The 11,624-nt window shown below is 41.2% G+C and overlaps 1 pseudogene; it reads right to left on the bottom strand.

Moving 5' to 3' along the window:
- On the bottom strand, positions 1–9,144 carry LOC115835834 (annotated as a pseudogene).
- Positions 9,145–11,624: the final 2,480 nt, after the last annotated feature.

Raw genomic sequence — 11,624 nt, forward strand, 5'->3', positions numbered from 1 at the left:
TATTATGAATAAATCTTAGGGCAGGTGGCGGCATGGAGACCCCGGGGCACAAGCGCTGAATTTGGAAGCTTCAGTTCCTATACCCTTTGGAGATGCCCCCCTGGCCCCTGCATCCCCTGTCCACCTGTCAAGAAGAGCCCATCCTTGGCAGCACATCAGGGGCAAATAGCCCAGATGCCCAGTTGAGGACAGACCTCCATGCCTGGAGGAAGAGACCACCTCTGGGAGCAGGAGGAGCTGCTGGAATGCCTCCTTGCAGGCTCCTTTTCCTGCTCTCTAGCACCTTTTGCAGGCAGATATACACCCCCAGCAGCAGTAGCCCAAGCAGGTCCTGCAGGAGCACAGCAACAGCTCTGCTTAATGAGAAAAGCCTCTCTCCAGCGAGGCAGAGGAGCCCAGGCTGCACACCCTGGTCTCCACCTCCATGACTCCCACTGTGCCCAGGACCAGGAGCAGTGTGGGAGCTGCTGGCTCGGGCCATGTTGGCCACCCCCTCTCTGCCACCTCTAGCTCCAGCCACACTTTCAGATCCAGGGCTTAGGCCAATGGCTACAGTAGGTGCCATGATGTCAGGCAGCTCCTCATTGGGCTGGTCCTTGGCTGTACCAGGGCAGTGGCAAGAGGGCTGTGGGGCTTCCTCTAGCTCCAGCACTATCCCTGAGGGCACTCTTCCCCTGGTGCTGGCACTGGCTTAACAGTACTGGAAGTTCCTGTATTGCTGGAAGTTCCTGTATTGCTGCATACGGAGCAGGAGCTGAAAAAGGAGAAAGGGTCACAGTCACTTTCCACTGGAATTTCCAGACACAAAAACAACCTCATTGAATTTAAAGGAATTCAGCCTGAAAATACCACCCCCAGAAAGTCTTCCAGACTGCAAGCCACCTCACCACGTGCCTGTGCCTCAAGGGGCTCCAGAGGCTCCAACCGGATAAGGATAAGGACAATGTGCAGGTGAGGTCCTGATGGGATCACTGGTGAGGCCTGCCCTGAGGTACCTCGGGCGCCTTCAGTCAAATGGCCAGAGGTGTCTAGGGTGAGGGATGAGCCTTCATCGGCATCGTTGGAAAACGCTCTCACTCCCGCCAGTCCTCAAGCAGGAGCCTCAAGATGTGGGAATGCAGCATGAGAACAGCTTCCTCTCCTGAGCGACTCCCACCAATTGAGCTGGCTACAGGGCTGACTCTAAGATATGGGTGCCTAGTTACCAGGGTTCTCTTGTTCTGTTCGGGACTGTCATCAAGGAAGTGAGGTTGCTTAAGTTTCCGTCCCCTTGGCCCCTTCCTTCCGTAAGACCTACTCAGGACCCCACTGAGGTGCTGACTGTTCACCCTCCCCCCAGGTCAACTCCTTACCTATACACAGTTACGTCCACCCAGGGCCTGCTTGTATACCTGCACCTGATGTCCACCAGGGGCCAGATGTCCTCCTCAGGCCTGATTTCCACCTGGGGCTTGTGTGTCCACCTGGGGCCTGATGTCTGCCTTGGGCTTATGTCCCACTTGGAACCTTGTGTTCACCTGGGGACTGGTATCCAGCTGGGGCCTGATGGCCTACTGGGTCCTGTTGTTCACCTAAGGCCTGGTGTCCACCTGGGGCCTGGTAATCACTTGTGACCTGGGGATCAACCTGGGTCTTGGGTGTCCACTTAAGGCCTGTTATGCACCTAAGGCCTGAGTTTTCACCCGGGTCCTGATGATCACCTGGGGATTGGGTGTCTAATGTCCACCTGGAGCCTATGTATCTACCTAATGCATGGTAGATGTCTACATGAGTCTGGTATTCAACATGGGCCTGCTGTCCACCAAGGGCCTTGCTGTCTATTTGGGACCTGGTTGTCAACTTGGGGCCTGATGTACACCTTGAGTCCAGTGTGCACCTGGGACCTGATATCTACCTGGAGGACTGGTGTCTTTCTGAGGCAGGAGGATCCCTGGGCCCCAGGAGGTCGAGGCTGCAGTGAGTTGTGATTGTGCCACTGCACTCCAGCCTGGGTGACAGAGTGAGACCCTGTCTCAAAAAAATAAACAAACAAAAAAACCACACAAATTATGTAGCTGTACAAAAATATTTTCTTTCTTTATAACCTTATTCTACAAGCTTTTTTCTATTATTTATTTATTTTACTTTTAAAAGTTTTTTTTTTTTTTTTTTTTTTTGAGACGGAGTCCCGCTCTGTCGCCCAGGCTGGAGTGCAGTGGCGCAATCTCGGCTCACTGCAAGCTCCGCCTCCCTGGTTCACGCCATTCTCCTGCCTCAGCCTCTCCGAGTAGCTGGGACTACAGGCGCCTGCCACCACGCCCGGCTAATTTTTTGTATTTTTAGTAGAGACGGGGTTTCACCATGGTCTCGATCTCCTGATCTCGTGATCCACCCGCCTCGGCCTCCCAAAGTGCTGGGATTACAAGCGTGAGCCACCGCGCCCAGCCTACAATGCTGTTGCTATATGTGATAGTTCCATTATAATCTTATGGGACCACTGTCTTATGTGTGGTCTGTTGTTGACCAAAATGTCATTATGCAGTGCAGGACTGTATTTGAAAATGGTACAAATATACTCAGAAATACATGAAAGATGGCCAGGCACAGTGGCTCATGCCTGTAATCCCAGTACTTTGGGAGGCCGAGGCGGGCAGATCACCTGAGGTTGGGAGTTCAAGACCACCCTGACCAACATGGAGAAACCCTGTCTCTACTAAAAATACAAAATTAGCTGGGCATGGTGGCACATGCCTGTAATTCCAGCTACTCGGGAGGCTGAGGCAGGAGAATCACTTTAACCCAGGAGGCAGAGGTTGCAGTTAGCTGAGATCATGCCTTTGCACTCCATCCTGAGCAACGAGAGCGAAACTCTGTCTCAAAAAAAAAAAAAAAAGGAAATACATGAAAGACAGAACATTAAGACGAGAAACTTAAACAAATTTACAAGAGAAAAACAAAGCCGTATCACAAAGTGGGCAAAGGATGTAAACAGACACTTCTCTAAAGAAGACATTTATGCAGCCAACAACATATGAAAAAAAGCTCATCATCACTGGTCATTAGAGAAATGCAAATCAAAACCACAATGAAATACCATCTCATGTCAGTTAGAATGGCAATCATTAAAAAGTCAGGAAACAACAGATGCTAGAGAGGATGTGGAGAAATAGGAACACGTTTTTTTTTTTTCTGTAAGACGGAGTCTCGCTCTGTCGCCCAGGCTGGAGTGCAGTGGTGCAATCTTGGCTCACTAGGAACGTTTTACATTGTTTTTGGGAGTGTAAATTAGTTCAACCATTATGGAAGACAGTGTGGCAATTCCTCAAGGATCTAGAACTCGAAATATCATTTGACCCAGCAATTCCATTACTGGGTATACACCCAAAGAATTATAAATCATTCTACTACAAAGACACATACACATGTATGTTTATTGCAGCACTATATATAACAAAGACTTGGAACCAACCCAAATGCCCATCAATGATAGACTGGATAAAGAAAATGTAGCACATATACACCATGGAATACCATAAAAAAGAATGAGCTTGTGTCCTTTGCAGGGACATAGATGAAGCTGGAAACCATCATCCTCAGCAAATTATCACAAGAACAGAAAACCAAACACTGCATGTTCTCACTCATAAGTGGGAGCTGAACAATGAGAACACATGGCCACAGAGAGGGGAACATCACATACTGAGGCATGTTGGGGGGTGAGGGGAAAGAGGAGGGAGAGCTTTAGGACAAACACCTAATGCATGCAGAGCTTAAGACCTAGATGACAGGTTGATGGGTGCAGCAAGCCACCATGGCACGTGTATACCTATGTAACAAACCTGCACTTTTAGCACATGTATCCCAGAACTTAAAGTAAAATTTAAAATAAATAAATAAATAAAAGAAAACAGCAAAGCAAGAAAATCATATATAGGTAGAGCCAGAGACACAATGAGACTGTCATTCTCTAGATCAAATGCTGTCACATGTCATCATACTTGTAACCCAAAGCATCCTAACTTACAGATTAGGAACAGAGCTACATACTGTGAAAAGTGGTCACTTCCAATGAAAAATTTTAAAATCTTAGTATCTCTGTATGTAAGTCACCTATCTCTATCTATCCGTCTCAATATATCTACCTACCTATCTATATCATTTGTTTTATTCTCAATTTATAAATCAAACTAAATTGAAGATTGTTACTCTCCTTAGTTTTTAAGATACATCAGAGACACATTTGGGTGTGAGCTACACCTCCAAATCTTCTCTAGTCACTAATTATTGAGATTCTTTTGGATATAAACAAGTTACCCAAAAGATAATACTGTGAACACTCAAGTGTTTAAAGCTTGTTTTCTATAAACAGCATAAATTAATGGATTTTGAACTTTTATGATTAGATAAAAAATAAAATTATTAAAACAATATATACACTTAATACATGTGATGCATTCTGATATTTTCTGTTTACTTCTCTGTTAGATACAATCTACTAAAAGATTCTATAATCCACTCACTAATGGGTTTGTAACCTGGATTTTGAAAAGTCACTGATAAATTACTCTATTGTTTTTGAAAAAAGATAATCCTCTCAAGAAAAAAAAGGGTGACTTCTCATTGTTGCAAAGAGTATAATATAATGCAAGGAAAACAGATTCATTTATAATCTTTAGATTTTCTGCACAAGTGGACTATGAGATGACCATTCAGAATAAATTTTAACTAAATCCATCATATTTCTCACATATAAAGATAAAACTTTATTATAGTTATTGCAAGTTATTTAAGGGTATGAAGTTTTGCTTGCCAAAGGTTCCATGTCTTCTGAAGCTTGTCTTTTGATCTTTGATAAAAACAAGCTAGTAAAAGCATTTAGTACAGATGAGGCCTGGGATTTCTTTCTTTCTAATATTCCAGAACAATATGATACATTCCCTAACGACAATAAATGTTAAAAGAGTTGCATTCAGATTAGCCACTAGTCCACACTACAATAATAATTTTCATGTGTTACACTGCTGCAACAAATAATACTTTAGAAGGGCTTAGGGGAAAAAAAGTGGCTCTCTTAGTGAATGGCTTATTAATGAGTGGCTTGAATACTCATCTTCCGTATTATATACTACCACATAAAAGCGAAGGGTTTATGAACCTCTTTTCTCTTGTATGCTGTTTTTATTTATAGAATCAGGGAGGAAGAGATCTTGGTTTAATATCTTGTAGTACTTTATTAAATATGTTTTTCTCACCATTTCCATACTCTTCTCCTTCTTGAGTGCCTATAATATGAATATTTGTTCACCTAATTTGGTATTCTATACATTCTGTAGGCTTTCTTCATCCCTTCTAATATATTTTCCTTTCTTTTGTTCTTTTTCTCCTTTTTCTTTCTTTTTTTTTTTGAGGTACCTGTGTTATTTCAAAAGATCTGTCTTCAAGTTCAGAAATTATTTCTTCTGCTTGTTCTAGTCTGCTGGTAAAGCTCTTGATTGTATTTCTTTTTTATTGCATTCATTGAATTATTCAGCTCTAGGATTTCTGTATGGTTTTTAATGATCTCTCTTTGTTGAATTTCTAATTCAAATCATAAATTGTTTTCCTGATTTTGTTGAATTATCTGTCTGTATTCTCTTGTATCTCACTGAGTTTACTTAAGATTATTATTTTGAATTCTTTTTCTGGCATTTCATATATTTTCTTATGATTGGAGTCTGTTCCTGGAGAACTATTGTTTTCCTTTGGAGGTGACATATTTCCTTGCTTTTTCATGGTTGATATGTCCCTATGTTGATTTCTACACATCTGGTAGAAAAGTCACTTCTTCAATTTTATGGGGTAGGTTTCATAGAAAAAGAGCAATTTGTATTAATGGGTCTTAGAGTGTCAGTTGGGTGGGGTGTGTTGGCCTTCATTTTAGGTGGATGCAGTAGTGTAGCCTCCAGGTAGTTTCTTTAACTGAAATCCACACTAGCGGTGTTTGCGAGTTTCTCAGTGGCCTAAGCTGAGAGAATTTGTGGTGACAGTGGTGTGCCTTTGCTGGGATTGGGCTCACCACCCTGTTTCTCTGGTCAGGGATACATGCATGCACACAGTGGGTCAGCCACCCTGGGGTCTGTCTTGCTATGGTTGAACCCATAGGGCTGTTACACTGGCCAGAAGCACAGACAAGTGGCTGCTTAGTTGGTTCAGGGGCATGTCCACTGGGGACAGCCCATGGGGCTGTTTCTCAGGTCTGGGACATATGCTCTTGGCTGCTTGGCTAGCCTAGGGATGTGTCCACCTATTTTTCAGGTCCTTATTGGGAGCACAGGGCCAGTGGGAAGGCCCGGGGGTGTGTTTGTGGTGGGGTTAGGGGAGGACCTGAGGGTGCAGGGCTGTTTCTCAGGTTCTGAGTGTGGGCACATAGCCAACTCCACTGGGTGTATCAGCTGCTCGGATGCTCAGAGACCTCTCCCACTTAGAAGAAGGCATGCAGCAGTTTGGCTGGCTCGAGGGCAGGTTCGTCCTGGGAAGGACTGGAACACTGTTCCTCCTGCCTTAAGCATGGGTGGGGGTTGGTTTCTCTGCCATGCAAGACCAGAGTCACAGCCAATCCTGAGCCCAGACTCCCCACAGCTGGGTTGTGAGGTTCAATCACCCATGTGGGTTTGGCATAATGAAGATGGAGCCCCAGTGCTGGAAAAGCACAGTGGCTACTGACCTCAGAGCAAAACACACTCCAGAGATGGCTCAGATCTCAAGATGGCACCATGCTGCAGCAGCTTGGCTCACAGTGGGTGAGTAGGGGTGGGGAGTATACACCTTGTGCAACACAGCTGCATAAATTCCCTGCAGCTCTCCAAGATGGACTCGGGGCTTACAGGAACTATGGGATTCTTCTGTTTAAGGACTATAGGTGTTGGCAGTGGCAATGGGGCTGGGTGACAGTGGGGGATCTCCTGCTTATCCTTTCCCCACATGTGAAGTCTCTCCTGACTCCAGGTATATCTGATCTAGGCAGAGAAGATGAAGCTGCAGACAACAGGTACCTCCACCTTACCCTCCTAGACTTCCAATCACTACTCCTCCATCACACTCCAGCACTCTCCCTTCAACACTGTAGTCAAAATCTTAGCTGTTTATTCATTGCCTTGGTCCTTTATTGTGGTGGGAATGAATGCCAGGTGTCTCTAGTCAGCCATCTTGCTGACATCACTCTCAATAGCTTTATTTTGTAGATGAGTAATGAAGACTAAGAAAGGCAGCAGCAGAGTAAATAAGTGCCTTCTCTTGAGAATCAAATTCCCTGGGTTCAAATCTGCTGCTTCTTAACTGTATGATCTTGGGCAAGATACTTAACTCTGTAGGTCTTAGTTTCATTAACTTTAAAAATAAGCATTCCAAGAGTATCTGACTTTCTTTGAGATTGCTGTAAAAAGTAAGGGTAAAGTTCTTAATATAGTTTCTGAAAAAATAATAAGTATTCAATAAGTATTAGATATTTCAATGAGGCCACTTGCACAAGGTCAGGCAGCTAAAAGGAAAGCCCAGTCTATTGTGGGAGTATAAGACATTTGGTGTTTCTGCTGTGTATACCAAAGCATACTAATTATATTTAGTGATATTAATGATATTAATAATATCACTAAGTAATATTATCTTTTTGCCATTTTTCAAAAAACTAATTCAAAGACATATATTTGTATTTAGCATAATTTTTATTTCTCTGAATGCTCAGACTTCAATTTACAGTTTGGTTTTCTATTTCAGCAAAGCTCTCTCTTCAAAATATATACGCTAGGTACTGCAGTGCTTTAGGGCATTATTACAGACATGGGTTTTCAGTGTACTATTGAGTCAGAAATGCTGTTTAACGGAAATTACAGGTGATAGGCTGCCAAAAGAAAATAAATTTTTGCCAAACCTTGCATTCTCTGCGAATTTTTCAAGAGTGCAAAGTAAAAAATTTACAGAACACCCAAAGCTCTCTCAGGAGCCAGTGATGTAGCTATATATTATTTCATTGTAATTCAAATAAGTAGTAAAGTGAAATGTCATTTGATAGCATTTTCTATTTCTCCTTTATATTACATATTAGATTTATAAATATCAGACAAAAATTTACTCGTAGGTCCCATTATATGGAAAAGAATATTTTAATTGCTGGTTATTTATTATGAAACAAAATAAAATAAAATATGCACAGACACCCCTCACTTTTCATAGATTCATGATTTCTGGCTTCCTATATTCCTCATACATGTGTCAGCTTCAGAGGTAACTCTTTTTACTATTCCTTCCATGGAAAATTATAGTTGGTAAAAAATAGAGTTACAATAGTCGATTTTATAAGTTTTGCTCTTTCAGAGCAAATTAAGATAAGAAATTATCAGAAAATGAGTAGGGCCCAGGAATGGTGATTTAACAAAATATATGCTACACACATACACAGCACATTTTATGCTCTCTCTCTCTATATATGTATGTTATATATAAACATATATGATTTACATAAACACATTTATATATATATATATATATATATATATATTCAGTTAGAAGATAGGTTAGGCACATATTCCTCTTGGACTTAGGTGCCTTAGGCTGGATACCCCTTCTACCCCCGACAAAAGCAGAGGGTTGTGTGCAGTGCATTAATTTTGGAATGTGATTCTAAGGAATGGGATTGGGAACTTTGGAAAAATTAAATAAAGCAAGCCAATCTAAGATTGTATTTTTAAGCTGATCAGTACTGTAGGTAACTGAAGACCCTGGCGGAGTCCTACTGGAGACCACTAAGGAACTATACGGAATGCACTTCAGAATTGTGTGCCCAAAGGACAGAAAAGGGGAATATTTATCCACTGAATCCTGTCCCTATTGTCAATTCCCTCAAACTTCCAGGTTTGCATATATGTCAGAGTAGATTAGCAGATTTCCACAGGTGTTCCACATAACTGAGGTGTCAGAAAAGCACTAATACAGAAATCTAGAGATACATGGGACAACAGAGGTAAAGTGCTATCAAAGAGTAAAATGGGTGAATTGAAAAATGGCCTGAGAGGATGTGAGGTAGGACACAAGAGATATTAAATACAGTCCACTCCTTGCAGCACTCAGAGCCACACAGGTTCCACATTGAGTCCAATCTGTCACAGAGTCTTCAAGGAAGTGGGCGGCCATTACACAAATACTAAATGCAAAAGATTTAGTGGAAGAAGTTATGTGGCTCCTGTAACTGATTTCAAGTCTAGAATTGATAGTTATCATCTCTCTCTTCCATCACAGATTCTGTATTTCTCTCACATTTGGCCAAGCTCTTCAGTAGGTTCAAGTGGTTTGAATGGTGAGGTGACCTAGACCTTCATCCTCAAAGGGTCAGAGCCCTTAGTTGCTTTACCTTGTCAGGCTGTGGTTGCTACAGTTGCCCATTTAAGGTTATCACTTGACATTGAAGCACCAAAGGATGCCTCAATGAATCCCCTAGGAAGGACATACTCTATACTGCCTCCATTAATAGTTATAACTCTAGCTCTGCAAGGCAGCCAGGATCAATATCTCTTCTAACATCATGCTTCTATTTGCCTGCTGAACAGTTGACACAAAGAGTCATTATGACTAGATGGCTTTCATAGCTTCAGGTACCTCAGCTGCACCTCAAACCAGTCTACTACTCCATGAAAGTTTTAATAACTGTGAAGTTACTTATAGCAGAGTCATTACCACTAACAATGGGGTCCTTGTCACCAAATGCCCTGTGATACAATTCTAGATTCCCATCCTGATGAACTGCTTTCTAGGGCTACTTTAGGTAATCGCTGACTTAACCTGGGTTCCCCATAAAGCAAACATAGGACAATAACTTCCAAAAAGGCTGACTGTAGTTAAGTAATTCCAAAATAGAAAATTATGGAAATGAAGGAAAGATAATGCAAAAGTGTGTTACTAGTTGGCCACTGTTATGGGTAACCAGGGTGGAATCCTTTTAAGAGAACTTCTGAGGAGCTGTGTGGAAGGGACCATAGAATTGTTAAACTGATGGATGTAACAGAGAAGTATTTATCCATCAACTCCCACCCTCCTTGGTCAAGAGGTGCCCCATTGGGTGTTTCAGTCCCTTCACACATCCAGGGTAGTTCATGTGTGAGAATGGCTAAATGGGTGCCTGCAAGTGTTCCACACAGCAGAGGAAACAGAGAAGCCCTAGGGGCAGGAAGTAAGACATACACAGTACAGCTGAGGCAACTGGCCAGTCAGTTCACTGTATGCAACTGATTGCTGGAGTAAAAAGTTAGGCTGAGAGGATAGGAGGTGGGTCAGAAGAGCTATCTAGGACACAGTGAAATAAATGCTCTAATAAAGCAATGTGTAAAATACTATGGAAACTTACATGGAAGAGACAATCCTTAAGCTTTGAGGCATGAGAAAAGGGCTGATGGCTTGCTGTAGTTGCTTTATCCACTTGCTACCCTGTCTGTTTCAATATCAGATTAATTATGCTCATTATCTTCTGTCCCCCAGAAGCCTAACATTTAAAAAAGGAGCAAAAGGAGAAAAAGGAGGAGGATAAATTAAATATTTTTTTTCCTGTGGCAAAAACCTTTTTAACGTTTAAAAAAAGTAGTTTGGAGCCAAAAATAAAAAGCATATATTTCCCTTCAGACTGTGACTTACACTTTCCTGGAGCTGGGAAAAAGCATGAGAACTCACCTGAATAAATATGCACACTGTGTAATCTATTTAGGTGGTGAGAAGAGAGAATCTGCTTGACACTGCAGTGAACAATTCAAATCACAGCAAAGAAATGCATTTATGCATATTTTAAACAAAAGGATGATTATTCTTTCATGGTCCTGAAGTTGAAAAACAATTTGAAATGGCTATTACAAACACCCACCCTCAAATAAAAGTTTCTTGGATACAAGTTTCTAGGATATATCATTTGTACGTGACTAATGGACAAGCTTTCCGAAATTCTGTAGTTGATATGCATGTTCCTTTCAAAAGAAAATGTTTATATAATGTATTTTTGCTTGCTTGGTATTGGAAGAAAAGGAAATGTCTTATCTAGATGAAAGAAAGTTAAGAGATGTTTAAAAAACATCTAAACAAATTTTAAAAAGATACACATTAGGTTTGAGAAAGCTCACAAGCTGCAACATTCAAATTCAGTATTTTATATTGTTGTGATTGTATCTATCATATTTGTGCTTCATTTTTATCCACATTATAAATAGTTATGATTTATATCTGAAACTGTGATTCATAGTGTTTGATTCACTTCTAAAATCAAGATACTCTAAAATATATCTTATTTTTATTTTGATAGTTTTATATGCATTTATAAAATTATTCAGGTAATTTATAAATAAATCATTCTAGGTTATTTAAAATATGCAATTCCTATCCAAAACAGGCAGATCGTTTCTATATCAAATTAATTAGTTGCTATTGTCAGTTTTAAGAATAATTTCTCAATTTATCTAAGATGCCTAACACTGCCACCATGATGTGTAGTCAGGATACTTATAATACCTTTTGTAAAAGTCAGCCTTACACCAGCTCTCTTTTTAGACAGAGAACATATATAAGAAATGAGTAAGTTGATAAGCCACATTTAACCAGCACTAGTGATTGTTCAATGGAAACATATAAACTCAATG

The sequence above is a fragment of the Nomascus leucogenys genome, chromosome 7b, assembly GCF_006542625.1.
Source record: "Nomascus leucogenys isolate Asia chromosome 7b, Asia_NLE_v1, whole genome shotgun sequence".
Classification (NCBI taxonomy): Eukaryota; Metazoa; Chordata; class Mammalia; order Primates; family Hylobatidae; genus Nomascus; species Nomascus leucogenys.